At 32.1% G+C, this 19,228-nt stretch overlaps 2 pseudogenes; both read left to right on the forward strand.

The window, feature by feature from the left end:
• Window positions 1–3,130: 3,130 nt before the first annotated feature.
• LOC139870123 (cycloartenol Synthase-like) lies at window positions 3,131–8,474 on the forward strand (annotated as a pseudogene).
• A 4,058-nt stretch (window positions 8,475–12,532) lies between these two features.
• Window positions 12,533–17,848, forward strand: LOC139870131 (cycloartenol Synthase-like; annotated as a pseudogene).
• Window positions 17,849–19,228: the final 1,380 nt, after the last annotated feature.

The raw sequence follows: 19,228 nt of genomic DNA on the forward strand, positions 1-19,228 counted from the left end.
TTTGCCTTTGCGTTCACACTGCAATCGGCCCCTCATCTTTGTTCATTGTCGGACCCATAATTATCCGTTGAAAACTCTTTACATCTTTACATTCAACTATGTAGTCGAAGACACCCGAGGTGGACACCAAGACGACCGATATGTTACGACTTCTTAACTAATTAAAAAGTTTAGTCGATTTAATTGGCACTTAGTCGATGATTAAGGCTGAAAGTTTCATCCGATCTTGTACATCTTGATTCATAGCTAACATAATCTTCTGTATAGAATCACCGATTTTGTTGAAGTGATTCCTATTTATGAAATCCCTAATTACCATCTCGGATTTCGCGTAGCTAATGTAAATGGTTATGCTGTTTAAAATTGTACCATTCAAAGAGGATATGGCATAAGAAGCTTGTTCGACTTCATTGAATTGCACGAAAGTAAAATTACGACCTTGTTTCCAAGTGATGCCTTGAATGGGTCCAAATCGTTTAAGAGCGTTTTTGATGATGAACGGGTTTGTGAACTTTGAAATTCTACCAATGAACACCGTAGATTTTTTGGAGAAATTGTTCTAGTTTGAAGTGTTTTGTTTAGGTGTAGTAAATTGTTATTGAAATTTGGGATTAATTGGTATGTTGTTTGGAAAGGTAGGCTGGAATTGAGGCATAGTGACGATGAAGGTGATTGAAAATGGTGGAAATTTGAATTTTCTGATGAGTGCCATTAGGCATTATTTACGAGATTGAGAGCGTTTTTGAAATTCTTATTCAAAAGTCATTTAACATTGAAGTGAGGATTGGGGAAGCACAATGGATCATTTATTTAATTATTTTCTTTAATTATTCTCTTATTTCCATTCCTTCCCATTCATTCCCATCTCTTTCCACCTAAAAAAAAACTCGAGAACACAACGTTAGTTATTTGGTATATGAAAAATGGGCTTAAAAATCTACATATCACATTTTGTTGACACTATTCTATCCATAGGTCACAACAATAATTGTTTGATAAACTCAATTAATTTTGCACGATTATTTTACACACTCGTGCAACGCACAACTCTAAAACCTAATATATATATATATATATATATATATATATATATATATATATATATATATATATATATATATATATATATATATATAGGGGCAGGATCAATGGGGAAGTAACCAATCGGGGGGAAGTAGGGGGAAGCAAAATTTTTTTTTTCGTTTTTTTCGAAATTTTTTTTCCGGCATCAAGATCACACGAAAATATGAACATTTAGAAGAGACACTTCGTGACGAATGTTATTATTTAGGCGGGAAAACGATTGACAAAAATAACATTCAAGATAATATTGTTCGTGAAGAATATGAACGTTTTTTTCATGTTTTGTGAAGTAAAATTTAGGCCGATTTAGAGTTTAGGGTTTAGGGTTTGGTGTTTTGGGTTTATTCCATAAACCCAAAACACCAAACTCTAAACCCTAAACCCTAAACCTTAAACTCTAAACCGTTCGTGTTAAAAACTCAATCTAAATACTAAATCTAAACCCTAAATCTAAACCCTAAACCCTAAATTTCTAAACCTTAATATCTAAACCCTATAAACCCTAATATCTAAACCTTAATATCTAAAGCCCAATAGCTAAAACCTCAACATACGCTCGAAAAACACGATAATTGTTATATATTACTTCTTCGAACGTTTTCCCACCTAAATAAAAACATTTATCACAAAGTGTCTCTACTAAATGTTCATATTTTCATCTCATCTATAATGTTCGTGAACAAAATTTTTTCAAAAAACGAAAAAAAAAAGTTTTTGCTTCCCCCCGTTTCCCCCCGATTGGTTACTTCCCCATTGATCCTACCCCTATATATATATATATATATATATATATATATATATATATATATATATATATAGGGGCATGATCAATGGGGAAGTAACCAATCGGGGGGAAGCAGAATTTTTTTTTTTTCGTTTTTTTTGAATTTTTTTTTTCCGGCATCAAGATCACACGAAAATATGAACATTTAGAAGAGACACTTCGTGATGAATGTTATTATTTAGGCGGGAAAACGATCGACAAAAATAACATTCAAGATAATATTGTTCGTGAAGAATATGAACATTTTTTTTTCATGTTTTGTGAAGTAAAATTTAGCCCGATTTAGAGTTTAGGGTTTAGGGTTTGGTGTTTTGGGTTTATGCCGTTCGTGTTAAAAACTCAATCTAAATCCTAAATCTAAACCCTAAATCTAAACCCTAAACCCTAATATCTAAAACCTATAAACCCTAATATCTAAACCCTAATATCTAAACCCCAATAGTTAAAACCTCAAAATACGCTCGAAAAACACGATTATTGTTATATATTACCTTTTCGAGCGTTTTTCCGCCAAAATAAAACATTTATCACAAAGTTTCTCTACTAAATGTTCATATTTTCATCTCATCTATAATGTTCGTGAACAAAGCTTTTTCAAAAAACGAAAAAAAAAACTTTTTGCTTCCCCCCGCTTCCCCCCGATTGGTTACATATATATATATATATTCATGTGCATTTATGTGACATTTATATATATTCTATTAAAAGATGTGACATTTATGTGCATTTAATTCAATGTTTTTCTACTTTCTAATTAAAATATCCATTATTTATTAGTAATTCTTAATTACTAATTAAATAAAATTAAATATGCATATATCTATCATAAACAACCAATTCAACATAACTTAGTAGTTCATGTATTTCAAATTATTTTACACAGACGAAGAATTATTTTAAGAAAATTGTAACAGACACAAGTCCAATTTCAACCTGTTTTCTGGTGTGATTCTTTTACATTACATTTATGCTTTATCTGATTACTATCCGTTTGCTTAATCTAATGATTAATGTATTCAGTTTCATTTCAATTTCCGCTTGGACCAATTTTCCAACCCGAACTGACCGTTTGAACCCGTTAAAATTTTTGACTTGTTTGACCAATGACCTGTTTTGATTCAAAACCTTTTTTACCTATTATCCAACCTGTTTGAATTTGTGCATTATGTCTATTTTCTGTTTTAGTTGTGCATGTAACTGAATAGTTCTAGTTTTTTTACGATTATGAAACTGATATATCTAAAATTGATAGTGAAGTGAAGAATGTGGAAATTGAAGATCGCGGAGGGAGGCAACCCGTGGCTCCGGTCAAACAATGATCACGTTGGCCGACAATTTTGGGAGTTTGATTCAACGGCAGGGTCCCTTGATGAACTTGGTGATATCGAAAAACTTCGGCAAACGTTTCATGAAAATCGGTTTGAAAAGAAACATAGCTCAGATCTGCTTATGCGTAGTCAGGTACATTTTTAACATTATTTTTAACGCCATATATGTAATGTTGAGTTATTTTGATGATGGTGTGATTAACATTTCTTTTCTTGTCTAATTGTTGTACAAGGGTTTATCTGAAGCATATATACATCTATATGTATGTGCAATGTACATATTGTAAAACAAACCTAATTTGTGTATCACTTTCTTTGGTTCATAATGTTAGACGGATATTATGGTTATGTTAATTAGTTATGTTAATTATGGGCTATAGGTTATGTTGTCTATTGGGATTCCATATCATTTATGTTACCATGTTAAAAGGTATAATAGATAAAGGATAATTGATATATTATTGTCTTGCTCAACAAAGATACATTAGGCATATATATACAACGAATGCTGTACATCAAGAGACCATGGACATAAATGATATGGAATCCCAATAGACAACATAACCTATAGCCCATAATTAACATAACTAATTAACATAACCATAATATCCGTCTAACACATAAGTGTCACTTCCATGTTCTGTTTTATTTCTTTTGTTTGTTTTACATGAACTAGACCCTACGAACATAGACAGACACAAGTTGTGTATGTAGTACACGTTGTTCATAATTAGTGTTTGTTACATGTATGTGGTAATTGCGTTTTTATCTCAGGTTAGCAACAAAATCAGAGTTGTTCTGCATATCCTTAACTGCTAATGAGTGTTGTAATCCATTTTACGTTGTGTTAATGACAGAAAGAAATACAGAAATTGAATAGTTTTATTATTATAACTGAAGCTTTGCCTGTTGTTGCTTCTTCTAAGGTATCCTTTGACATCTGATTCTATTTGACATTCTAATTTTGACTAGTTTGCAAAGGAGAAAACGCTCCCTGTTTTTCCATCAAAAGTAAATATAAAAGATGTTGAAGATATTACAGAGGATAAAGTAAGAGATGTATTAAGAGGAGCAATTGGTTTCTATTCAACCCTCCAGGCAGATGATGGACATTGGCCAGGAGACTATGGAGGCCCTATGTTTTTGTTGCCTGGTTTGGTCAGTACTTAGTATCATCTTCCTTCCTTCAACGTGTTGTAGTTGTGTTTTTTTTTTTACTGCAGTTTCTTCTTAAGTTAATAAATAAATAAAATGGAGTATATCCATTTGTATGAGTTACCATCTATCTATTAGAATATAATAGAGGGCCTTTTTGTTTTATATTTTGGTAAATAAATACTGATAGTACGTACACGTTAATAATTTTATTGTGTCAGGTTATTACTCTAACTATTACTGGGGCACTGAATGCTGTGTTATCCAAGGAACATAAATGGGAGATGTGGCGTTACCTCTACAATCATCAGGCATGCATCTGAAGCTTCTTAATTTTTCTTTGTTTTCATATATGGCAAACATATTCTCAACTTCATTGTAAAGGAGGGAGTTTTTGTTATCTTTCAAACATCATTGAAATTATTATTATATTTAACATTTTTTGTATGTATGTACAGAATATGGATGGTGGATGGGGCCTACACATCGAGGGTCATAGCACCATGTTTGGTAGTGTGTTGAACTATGTTACTTTAAGATTGCTTGGTGAAGGAGCTAATGATGGAGGAGGAGAAGGTGGTGCGATGGAGAAAGGGCGCAAGTGGATTTTGGACCATGGTGGTGCTACTTGCATAACATCCTGGGGAAAATTCTGGCTTTCAGTATTGCTTGCAACTTTCCCTTGATCTTTTTTTTTTTTTTATATATATGATTTTGTGTTACCTATTATTATATTATTATAATTATTATATATTAGGCTTATATGTTGCTAATATATATAAAACAGGTACTTGGTGTATTTGAGTGGTCTGGAAATAATCCATTGCCTCCTGAGATGTGGATCCTTCCATATTTTCTTCCGGTGCATCCAGGTGAGTGGCGCCTTTGTTTTATGCAATAATTATTTTTATTCAGTAAAGCAAACCTGCATCTAACCTCATTAGTTTGAGTTAGTTGCCTATAATTCACCTCATAGTAAAATGTTGAGCTATAGTTTGACCCGGACATTTGATTTCAGGTAGGATGTGGTGTCACTGTAGAATGGTGTACCTGCCTATGTCATATTTATATGGGAAGAGGTTTGTTGGACCAATCACATCCACGGTTATGGCGTTAAGAAAGGAGCTGTTTACTGTTTCTTATCATGATATAGATTGGAATATTGCACGAAACCTTTCTGCAAAGGTTTGTATACCTTGTGTTCCACTCCACTTATATGCTGCTCCCAATTTTATTTTATCTGATACATACATGGGTTTTTTTTTTTTTTTTTTTTGAATACATCAATATCTATCTGGTTCAGAATAACACATTCTACAGACTGATTTATGGACTTATGGCCTGGTTACTTGTTTTCAGGGAACTGAAAATTTAAATATAATTCATTTTAATAAAAATAGAATTATTGAAATAAAAATAATTATTTATTGTGAGAACATGTCCTCACAATACATCTGGTCAAAAAAAATTCAACGTTTCTCTATTTTTTGTTCTTTGACTGTAAAAAGAAAATCAAAAATAAAATAAATAACATATATTGTGAGGACTTGTCCTCACAATAGTGTTAGTCAAATTAGAAATTCAACTCAGACCCACATTTTTGTCCTTTAGCTACCCTTTTGTGAGAACATAAGTGTCCTCCCAATAAGTGTTCTCACAAAAAGTCTCTTTTCTAGTAGTGCACGTCCAAAATGTAATTATTCTAAATTTTTAATCTCTACTTCATTCAGGTGTTAAATATGCTGTGTTGCTGGGTTGAAGATCCAAATTCAGAGGCTTTCAAGTTGCACCTCCCAAGAATACATGATTATTTGTGGCTTGCTGAAGATGGCATGAAAATGAAGGTATTCAGATGACTTTTACATCGCACCATCATCTGTGTGACGTTCAATTTCTGAAATAATAATAATAATAATAATAATTACCTACCTAATAATGCAGGGTTATAATGGTAGTCAATTATGGGATACTGCATTCGCTGTGCAAGCAATCATTTCAACAAACCTCATTCAAGAGTTTGGTAATACACTGAGGAAAGGACACATGTTCATAAACAAGTCACAGGTGCTCACACTTTCACTTCACTTAGTAGTAAACTTATATGTTCCTTTAAAGGTCACATCACCTTTAGATTCAATCTCCCTATCTAGCTTCTATTTAATTGCTCTCTCTCTCTCTCTCTCTCTCTCTCTCTCTCTCTGTTTTTTTTTTTAAATAATAATTAAAGGTGGTAGATAACTGCACTGGCGATCTTGATTATTGGTATCGTCATATTTCGAAAGGTGCTTGGCCTTTCTCAACTGCAGATCACGGGTGGCCCATTTCTGATTGTACTGCAGAAGGCTTAAAGGTTACTACTATTGTTTATTATTATTATTATTATTATTATTATATTCTTCAAGTTATCCATCTTATTAGTTATTAATTAATTAATACCTCCTGTTTTGTTTGTTATTTAACACGATTAATATTATATTAGGCTGCACTCCTGCTTTCGAAATTGCCCTCAGAAATTGTTGATGAACCAATGGATGAAAATCGATTATATGATTCTGTCAATGTTATTTTATCTTTACAGGTAATGTTTGTTGGGTGTTGTAATCATCCTCCTATCACATCACATTTATAATAAAATAATCTGTTAATTGTTTTTTGCTCATTGATGTGAATGTTTAATCATTAATAATTGCAGAATGGTAATGGTGGTTTTGCATCATATGAACTTACAAGATCCTACGGTTGGTTAGAGGTAGGTATCCTTTCGATCAGTTGCTATTTCACGATTGACTGTTTCTGGCGGATTCTCTTCCTGTATATTATATATATATATATATATATATATATATATATATATATTTTTTAAAGTGTGGCAAAATGTATCATTAAACATGTACTCTGACTTTCAGTTGCTCAATCCTGCTGAAACTTTTGGTGACATCATTATCGACTACCCGTAAGATATCATCATGACCTATTTTTTTTTATTTCTTTTTTAAATTTTCATTAAGTTGTGGATCTTGTGCTTGTTTGTTTACCAACAACGGGTGTGGTATTTTTCAGATATGTAGAGTGTACTTCGGCTGCCATTCAAGCTCTGGTGGCATTCCAAAAATTGTACCCTGGTCATAGGAGACAAGAAATACAAGCTTGTATTAATAAAGCTGCTGCATTCCTTGAAACAATCCAACAACCAGATGGTTCATGGTTTGTTTTGTTCTTTTTTTCGAACCATAATTAATTTGCAATGACATACATACATGGTCCTATATATATGTATGTATGTAATCATACTAAATTTGAGGTGAACATTGATTGATCAGGTATGGTTCATGGGCGGTTTGTTACACCTATGGGACATGGTTTGGAATAAAAGGGTTAGTGGCTGCTGGAAAAAACTACTCAAATTGTTGTAGCATTCGCAAGGCTTGTAACTTTTTGTTGTCCAAACAACTTGATTCGGATGGTGGATGGGGAGAGTGCTACCTCTCTTGTCAGGATAAGGTTAAAACTTACTGTAATTAATTTTGGTAAATAACATGTACAGTCTGTGTTGTTTAACTGAATCCCATGTACCAACCAAATCTGATGTTATCAATACAGGTGTATACCAACCTTGAAGGAAATAGTTCTCACGTGGTCAATACGGGATGGGCTATGTTAGCTCTGATTGATGCTGACCAGGTTTGCATCCAAACTAATTTTACTTTATTACTTTACTTGTATTACTAATTACTACTAAATTTGAGGTTGTCCGAGCTTCAAGTAATATATATATATATATATATATATATATATATATATATATATATATATATATATATATATATAGTTGATAGTTGATTCTATTGTAATAAGCCTAAATTTGATGTCTAGGCTTCGGTCCGGACTGATACAATCTTGCCGTTCAAAAAAAAAAAATAAGCCTAAATTTTCCAAAAAAAAAGTACAGCAGTAAATTATTGATCAATTGATGGTATGTTTTCTCACAAACCAGTCTCGAAATTTAATAAAGTTATATGCTTATTGTTTAGGCCAAGAGAGATCCAACACCATTGCATCGTGCGGCAAGATTACTGATTAATTCTCAGATGGAAAATGGAGATTTCCCGCAACAGGTAATATAACTTATTATAATAATTGCATAGTAAAAATATATTGTATGATGTAATGATGCATAAAGACTTTTCAACATGGTGATAACAAAAAATATTAACCTCTGTTGGGTATTGTTGTTAGATTTTTGAATGCATAATAAATAGTACAGTAGTAATTTAATTTAATTGACAAATATGCAATATGGATTTTTTGGTAATTTAATTGATTGATTTAACCGTGGGTGATGGTTGGGATGAACACGTTGGTGGATGTGAATGATGATGATATAAAAAATAAATAAAAAAAAAAAAACCCAACTTAGTGTTCATCTTTGATGGATTTTTCTAGATAATATATCAAAATTATCCTTAGGTGCAAAGCGCATGACTAATGTTAAAGAAATTTTTAAAGACTGTCGGTGTAATAAGTACTAACAACGAAGACCATTATTATTATTATTATTATTATTATTATTATTAATAATACGAAGACCATTATTATTATTATTATTATTATTATTATTATTATTATTATTATTATCCCTAGATGCTAAAAGCCATGAACACTTTTGTAGTTTCAATTGTTTAGCACTGTAGTTTTGAATTCGCGTTCACACTGCAATCGGTCATTCACCTTTGCCTCAATTTACACAACGACCCCTTAAGTTTACATTTATCCCTACATACTAAAAGCCATGAATACTTTTGTAGTTTCAATTGTTTAGCACTGTAGTTTTGAATTTGCGTTCACACTGCAATCGTCCCTTCACCTTTGCCTCAATTTACACAACGACCCCTTAAGTTTACATTTATCCCTATATACTAAAAATCATGAAGAATTTTGCAGTTTCAATTGTTTAGCATTGTAGTTTTGCCTTTGCGTTCACACTGCAATCGGCCCCTCATCTTTGTTCATTGTCGGACCCATAATTATCCGTTGAAAACTCTTTACATCTTTACATTCAACTATGTAGTCGAAGACACCCGAGGTGGACACCAAGACGACCGATATGTTACGACTTCTTAACTAATTAAAAAGTTTAGTCGATTTAATTGGCACTTAGTCGATGATTAAGGCTGAAAGTTTCATCCGATCTTGTACATCTTGATTCATAGCTAACATAATCTTCTGTATAGAATCACCGATTTTGTTGAAGTGATTCCTATTTATGAAATCCCTAATTACCATCTCGGATTTCGCGTAGCTAATGTAAATGGTTATGCTGTTTAAAATTGTACCATTCAAAGAGGATATGGCATAAGAAGCTTGTTCGACTTCATTGAATTGCACGAAAGTAAAATTACGACCTTGTTTCCAAGTGATGCCTTGAATGGGTCCAAATCGTTTAAGAGCGTTTTTGATGATGAACGGGTTTGTGAACTTTGAAATTCTACCAATGAACACCGTAGATTTTTTGGAGAAATTGTTCTAGTTTGAAGTGTTTTGTTTAGGTGTAGTAAATTGTTATTGAAATTTGGGATTAATTGGTATGTTGTTTGGAAAGGTAGGCTGGAATTGAGGCATAGTGACGATGAAGGTGATTGAAAATGGTGGAAATTTGAATTTTCTGATGAGTGCCATTAGGCATTATTTACGAGATTGAGAGCGTTTTTGAAATTCTTATTCAAAAGTCATTTAACATTGAAGTGAGGATTGGGGAAGCACAATGGATCATTTATTTAATTATTCTCTTATTTCCATTCCTTCCCATTCATTCCCATCTCTTTCCACCTAAAAAAAAACTCGAGAACACAACGTTAGTTATTTGGTATATGAAAAATGGGCTTAAAAATCTACATATCACATTTTGTTGACACTATTCTATCCATAGGTCACAACAATAATTGTTTGATAAACTCAATTAATTTTGCACGATTATTTTACACACTCGTGCAACGCACAACTCTAAAACCTAATATATATATATATATATATATATATATATATATATATATATATATATATATATATATATATATATATATATATATATATATAGGGGCAGGATCAATGGGGAAGTAACCAATCGGGGGGAAGTAGGGGGAAGCAAAATTTTTTTTTTCGTTTTTTTCGAAATTTTTTTTCCGGCATCAAGATCACACGAAAATATGAACATTTAGAAGAGACACTTCGTGACGAATGTTATTATTTAGGCGGGAAAACGATTGACAAAAATAACATTCAAGATAATATTGTTCGTGAAGAATATGAACGTTTTTTTCATGTTTTGTGAAGTAAAATTTAGGCCGATTTAGAGTTTAGGGTTTAGGGTTTGGTGTTTTGGGTTTATTCCATAAACCCAAAACACCAAACTCTAAACCCTAAACCCTAAACCTTAAACTCTAAACCGTTCGTGTTAAAAACTCAATCTAAATACTAAATCTAAACCCTAAATTTAAACCCTAAACCCTAAATTTCTAAACCTTAATATCTAAACCCTATAAACCCTAATATCTAAACCTTAATATCTAAAGCCCAATAGCTAAAACCTCAAAATACGCTCGAAAAACACGATAATTGTTATATATTACTTCTTCGAACGTTTTCCCACCTAAATAAAAACATTTATCACAAAGTGTCTCTACTAAATGTTCATATTTTCATCTCATCTATAATGTTCGTGAACAAAGTTTTTTCAAAAAACGAAAAAAAAAAGTTTTTGCTTCCCCCCGTTTCCCCCCGATTGGTTACTTCCCCATTGATCCTACCCCTATATATATATATATATATATATATATATATATATATATATATATATATATATAGGGGCATGATCAATGGGGAAGTAACCAATCGGGGGGAAGCAGAATTTTTTTTTTTTCGTTTTTTTTGAATTTTTTTTTTCCGGCATCAAGATCACACGAAAATATGAACATTTAGAAGAGACACTTCGTGATGAATGTTATTATTTAGGCGGGAAAACGATCGACAAAAATAACATTCAAGATAATATTGTTCGTGAAGAATATGAACATTTTTTTTTCATGTTTTGTGAAGTAAAATTTAGCCCGATTTAGAGTTTAGGGTTTAGGGTTTGGTGTTTTGGGTTTATGCCGTTCGTGTTAAAAACTCAATCTAAATCCTAAATCTAAACCCTAAATCTAAACCCTAAACCCTAATATCTAAAACCTATAAACCCTAATATCTAAACCCTAATATCTAAACCCCAATAGTTAAAACCTCAAAATACGCTCGAAAAACACGATTATTGTTATATATTACCTTTTCGAGCGTTTTTCCGCCAAAATAAAACATTTATCACAAAGTTTCTCTACTAAATGTTCATATTTTCATCTCATCTATAATGTTCGTGAACAAAGCTTTTTCAAAAAACGAAAAAAAAAACTTTTTGCTTCCCCCCGCTTCCCCCCGATTGATTACTTCCCTCTTGATTCTACCCTTATATATATATATATATATATATATATATATATATATATATATATATATATATATATATATATATATATATATATATATATATATATATTCATGTGCATTTATGTGACATTTATATATATTCTATTAAAAGATGTGACATTTATGTGCATTTAATTCAATGTTTTTCTACTTTCTAATTAAAATATCCATTATTTATTAGTAATTCTTAATTACAAATTAAATAAAATTAAATATGCATATATCTATCATAAACAACCAATTCAACATAACTTAGTAGTTCATGTATTTCAAATTATTTTACACAGACGAAGAATTATTTTAAGAAAATTGTAACAGACACAAGTCCAATTTCAACCTGTTTTCTGGTGTGATTCTTTTACATTACATTTATGCTTTATCTGATTACTATCCGTTTGCTTAATCTAATGATTAATGTATTCAGTTTCATTTCAATTTCCGCTTGGACCAATTTTCCAACCCGAACTGACCGTTTGAACCCGTTAAAATTTTTGACTTGTTTGACCAATGACCTGTTTTGATTCAAAACCTTTTTTACCTATTATCCAACCTGTTTGAATTTGTGCATTATGTCTATTTTCTGTTTTAGTTGTGCATGTAACTGAATAGTTCTAGTTTTTTTACGATTATGAAACTGATATATCTAAAATTGATAGTGAAGTGAAGAATGTGGAAATTGAAGATCGCGGAGGGAGGCAACCCGTGGCTCCGGTCAAACAATGATCACGTTGGCCGACAATTTTGGGAGTTTGATTCAACGGCAGGGTCCCTTGATGAACTTGGTGATATCGAAAAACTTCGGCAAACGTTTCATGAAAATCGGTTTGAAAAGAAACATAGCTCAGATCTGCTTATGCGTAGTCAGGTACATTTTTAACATTATTTTTAACGCCATATATGTAATGTTGAGTTATTTTGATGATGGTGTGATTAACATTTCTTTTCTTGTCTAATTGTTGTACAAGGGTTTATCTGAAGCATATATACATCTATATGTATGTGCAATGTACATATTGTAAAACAAACCTAATTTGTGTATCACTTTCTTTGGTTCATAATGTTAGACGGATATTATGGTTATGTTAATTAGTTATGTTAATTATGGGCTATAGGTTATGTTGTCTATTGGGATTCCATATCATTTATGTTACCATGTTAAAAGGTATAATAGATAAAGGATAATTGATATATTATTGTCTTGCTCAACAAAGATACATTAGGCATATATATACAACGAATGCTGTACATCAAGAGACCATGGACATAAATGATATGGAATCCCAATAGACAACATAACCTATAGCCCATAATTAACATAACTAATTAACATAACCATAATATCCGTCTAACACATAAGTGTCACTTCCATGTTCTGTTTTATTTCTTTTGTTTGTTTTACATGAACTAGACCCTACGAACATAGACAGACACAAGTTGTGTATGTAGTACACGTTGTTCATAATTAGTGTTTGTTACATGTATGTGGTAATTGCGTTTTTATCTCAGGTTAGCAACAAAATCAGAGTTGTTCTGCATATCCTTAACTGCTAATGAGTGTTGTAATCCATTTTACGTTGTGTTAATGACAGAAAGAAATACAGAAATTGAATAGTTTTATTATTATAACTGAAGCTTTGCCTGTTGTTGCTTCTTCTAAGGTATCCTTTGACATCTGATTCTATTTGACATTCTAATTTTGACTAGTTTGCAAAGGAGAAAACGCTCCCTGTTTTTCCATCAAAAGTAAATATAAAAGATGTTGAAGATATTACAGAGGATAAAGTAAGAGATGTATTAAGAGGAGCAATTGGTTTCTATTCAACCCTCCAGGCAGATGATGGACATTGGCCAGGAGACTATGGAGGCCCTATGTTTTTGTTGCCTGGTTTGGTCAGTACTTAGTATCATCTTCCTTCCTTCAACGTGTTGTAGTTGTGTTTTTTTTTTTACTGCAGTTTCTTCTTAAGTTAATAAATAAATAAAATGGAGTATATCCATTTGTATGAGTTACCATCTATCTATTAGAATATAATAGAGGGCCTTTTTGTTTTATATTTTGGTAAATAAATACTGATAGTACGTACACGTTAATAATTTTATTGTGTCAGGTTATTACTCTAACTATTACTGGGGCACTGAATGCTGTGTTATCCAAGGAACATAAATGGGAGATGTGGCGTTACCTCTACAATCATCAGGCATGCATCTGAAGCTTCTTAATTTTTCTTTGTTTTCATATATGGCAAACATATTCTCAACTTCATTGTAAAGGAGGGAGTTTTTGTTATCTTTCAAACATCATTGAAATTATTATTATATTTAACATTTTTTGTATGTATGTACAGAATATGGATGGTGGATGGGGCCTACACATCGAGGGTCATAGCACCATGTTTGGTAGTGTGTTGAACTATGTTACTTTAAGATTGCTTGGTGAAGGAGCTAATGATGGAGGAGGAGAAGGTGGTGCGATGGAGAAAGGGCGCAAGTGGATTTTGGACCATGGTGGTGCTACTTGCATAACATCCTGGGGAAAATTCTGGCTTTCAGTATTGCTTGCAACTTTCCCTTGATCTTTTTTTTTTTTATATATATGATTTTGTGTTACCTATTATTATATTATAATTATTATATATTAGGCTTATATGTTGCTAATATATATAAAACAGGTACTTGGTGTATTTGAGTGGTCTGGAAATAATCCATTGCCTCCTGAGATGTGGATCCTTCCATATTTTCTTCCGGTGCATCCAGGTGAGTGGCGCCTTTGTTTTATGCAATAATTATTTTTATTCAGTAAAGCAAACCTGCATCTAACCTCATTAGTTTGAGTTAGTTGCCTATAATTCACCTCATAGTAAAATGTTGAGCTATAGTTTGACCCGGACATTTGATTTCAGGTAGGATGTGGTGTCACTGTAGAATGGTGTACCTGCCTATGTCATATTTATATGGGAAGAGGTTTGTTGGACCAATCACATCCACGGTTATGGCGTTAAGAAAGGAGCTGTTTACTGTTTCTTATCATGATATAGATTGGAATATTGCACGAAACCTTTCTGCAAAGGTTTGTATACCTTGTGTTCCACTCCACTTATATGCTGCTCCCAATTTTATTTTATCTGATACATACATGGGTTTTTTTTTTTTTTGAATACATCAATATCTATCTGGTTCAGAATAACACATTCTACAGACTGATTTATGGACTTATGGCCTGGTTACTTGTTTTCAGGGAACTGAAAATTTAAATATAATTCATTTTAATAAAAATAGAATTATTGAAATAAAAATAATTATTTATTGTGAGAACATGTCCTCACAATACATCTGGTCAAAAAAAATTCAACGTTTCTCTATTTTTTGTTCTTTGACTGTAAAAAGAAAATCAAAAATAAAATAAATAACATATATTGTGAGGACTTGTCCTCACAATAGTGTTAGTCAAATTAGAAATTCAATTCAGACCCACATTTTTGTCCTTTAGCTACCCTTTTGTGAGAACATAAGTGTCCTCCCAATAAGTGTTCTCACAAAAAGTCTCTTTTCTAGTAGTGCACGTCCAAAATGTAATTATTCTAAATTTTTAATCTCTACTTCATTCAGGTGTTAAATATGCTGTGTTGCTGGGTTGAAGATCCAAATTCAGAGGCTTTCAAGTTGCACCTCCCAAGAATACATGATTATTTGTGGCTTGCTGAAGATGGCATGAAAATGAAGGTATTCAGATGACTTTTACATCGCACCATCATCTGTGTGACGTTCAATTTCTGAAATAATAATAATAATAATAATAATTACCTACCTAATAATGCAGGGTTATAATGGTAGTCAATTATGGGATACTGCATTCGCTGTGCAAGCAATCATTTCAACAAACCTCATTCAAGAGTTTGGTAATACACTGAGGAAAGGACACATGTTCATAAACAAGTCACAGGTGCTCACACTTTCACTTCACTTAGTAGTAAACTTATATGTTCCTTTAAAGGTCACATCACCTTTAGATTCAATCTCCCTATCTAGCTTCTATTTAATTGCTCTCTCTCTCTCTCTCTCTCTCTCTCTCTCTCTCTCTCTCTCTCTCTGTTTTTTTTTTTAAATAATAATTAAAGGTGGTAGATAACTGCACTGGCGATCTTGATTATTGGTATCGTCATATTTCGAAAGGTGCTTGGCCTTTCTCAACTGCAGATCACGGGTGGCCCATTTCTGATTGTACTGCAGAAGGCTTAAAGGTTACTACTATTGTTTATTATTATTATTATTATTATTATATTCTTCAAGTTATCCATCTTATTAGTTATTAATTAATTAATACCTCCTGTTTTGTTTGTTATTTAACACGATTAATATTATATTAGGCTGCACTCCTGCTTTCGAAATTGCCCTCAGAAATTGTTGATGAACCAATGGATGAAAATCGATTATATGATTCTGTCAATGTTATTTTATCTTTACAGGTAATGTTTGTTGGGTGTTGTAATCATCCTCCTATCACATCACATTTATAATAAAATAATCTGTTAATTGTTTTTTGCTCATTGATGTGAATGTTTAATCATTAATAATTGCAGAATGGTAATGGTGGTTTTGCATCATATGAACTTACAAGATCCTACGGTTGGTTAGAGGTAGGTATCCTTTCGATCAGTTGCTATTTCACGATTGACTGTTTCTGGCGGATTCTCTTCCTGTATATTATATATATATATATATATATATTTTTTTTTTAAAGTGTGGCAAAATGTATCATTAAACATGTACTCTGACTTTCAGTTGCTCAATCCTGCTGAAACTTTTGGTGACATCATTATCGACTACCCGTAAGATATCATCATGACCTATTTTTTTTTATTTCTTTTTTAAATTTTCATTAAGTTGTGGATCTTGTGCTTGTTTGTTTACCAACAACGGGTGTGGTATTTTTCAGATATGTAGAGTGTACTTCGGCTGCCATTCAAGCTCTGGTGGCATTCCAAAAATTGTACCCTGGTCATAGGAGACAAGAAATACAAGCTTGTATTAATAAAGCTGCTGCATTCCTTGAAACAATCCAACAACCAGATGGTTCATGGTTTGTTTTGTTCTTTTTTTCGAACCATAATTAATTTGCAATGACATACATACATGGTCCTATATATATGTATGTATGTAATCATACTAAATTTGAGGTGAACATTGATTGATCAGGTATGGTTCATGGGCGGTTTGTTACACCTATGGGACATGGTTTGGAATAAAAGGGTTAGTGGCTGCTGGAAAAAACTACTCAAATTGTTGTAGCATTCGCAAGGCTTGTAACTTTTTGTTGTCCAAACAACTTGATTCGGATGGTGGATGGGGAGAGTGCTACCTCTCTTGTCAGGATAAGGTTAAAACTTACTGTAATTAATTTTGGTAAATAACATGTACAGTCTGTGTTGTTTAACTGAATCCCATGTACCAACCAAATCTGATGTTATCAATACAGGTGTATACCAACCTTGAAGGAAATAGTTCTCACGTGGTCAATACGGGATGGGCTATGTTAGCTCTGATTGATGCTGACCAGGTTTGCATCCAAACTAATTTTACTTTATTACTTTACTTGTATTACTAATTACTACTAAATTTGAGGTTGTCCGAGCTTCAAGTAATATATATATATATATATATATATATATATATATATATATATATATATAGTTGATAGTTGATTCTATTGTAATAAGCCTAAATTTGATGTCTAGGCTTCGGTCCGGACTGATACAATCTTGCCGTTCAAAAAAAAAAAATAAGCCTAAATTTTCCAAAAAAAAAGTACAGCAGTAAATTATTGATCAATTGATGGTATGTTTTCTCACAAACCAGTCTCGAAATTTAATAAAGTTATATGCTTATTGTTTAGGCCAAGAGAGATCCAACACCATTGCATCGTGCGGCAAGATTACTGATTAATTCTCAGATGGAAAATGGAGATTTCCCGCAACAGGTAATATAACTTATTATAATAATTGCATAGTAAAAATATATTGTATGATGTAATGATGCATAAAGACTTTTCAACATGGTGATAACAAAAAATATTAACCTCTGTTGGGTATTGTTGTTAGATTTTTGAATGCATAATAAATAGTACCGTAGTAATTTAATTTAATTGACAAATATGCAATATGGATTTTTTGGTAATTTAATTGATTGATTTAACCGTGGGTGATGGTTGGGATGAACACGTTGGTGGATGTGAATGATGATGATATAAAAAATAAATAAATAAAAAAAAACCCAACTTAGTGTTCATCTTTGATGGATTTTTCTAGATAATATATCAAAATTATCCTTAGGTGCAAAGCGCATGACTAATGTTAAAGAAATTTTTAAAGACTGTCGGTGTAATAAGTACTAACAACGAAGACCATTATTATTATTATTATTATTATTATTATTATTATTATTATTATTATTAATAATACGAAGACCATTATTATTATTATTATTATTATTATTATTATTATTATTATTATTATTATTATTATTATTATCCCTAGATGCTAAAAGCCATGAATACTTTTGTAGTTTCAATTGTTTAGCACTGTAGTTTTGAATTCGCGTTCACACTGCAATCGGTCGTTCACCTTTGCCTCAATTTACACAACGACCCCTTAAGTTTACATTTATCCCTACATACTAAAAGCCATGAATACTTTTGTAGTTTCAATTGTTTAGCACTGTAGTTTTGAATTTGCGTTCACACTGCAATCGTCCCTTCACCTTTGCCTCAATTTACACAACGACCCCTTAAGTTTACATTTATCCCTATATACTAAAAATCATGAAGAATTTTGCAGTTTCAATTGTTTAGCATTGTAGTTTTGCCTTTGCGTTCACACTGCAATCGGCCCCTCATCTTTGTTCATTGTCGGACCCATAATTATCCGTTGAAAACTCTTTACATCTTTACATTCAACTATGTAGTCGAAGACACCCGAGGTGGACACCAAGACGACCGATATGTTACGACTTCTTAACTAATTAAAAAGTTTAGTCGATTTAATTGGCACTTAGTCGATGATTAAGGCTGAAAGTTTCATCCGATCTTGTACATCTTGATTCATAGCTAACATAATCTTCTGTATAGAATCACCGATTTTGTTGAAGTGATTCCTATTTATGAAATCCCTAATTACCATCTCGGATTTCGCGTAGCTAATGTAAATGGTTATGCTGTTTAAAATTGTACCATTCAAAGAGGATATGGCATAAGAAGCTTGTTCGACTTCATTGAATTGCACGAAAGTAAAATTACGACCTTGTTTCCAAGTGATGCCTTGAATGGGTCCAAATCGTTTAAGAGCGTTTTTGATGATGAACGGGTTTGTGA

This window comes from Rutidosis leptorrhynchoides, chromosome 1 (genome assembly GCF_046630445.1).
Source record: "Rutidosis leptorrhynchoides isolate AG116_Rl617_1_P2 chromosome 1, CSIRO_AGI_Rlap_v1, whole genome shotgun sequence".
NCBI classification, from domain to species: Eukaryota; Viridiplantae; Streptophyta; class Magnoliopsida; order Asterales; family Asteraceae; genus Rutidosis; species Rutidosis leptorrhynchoides.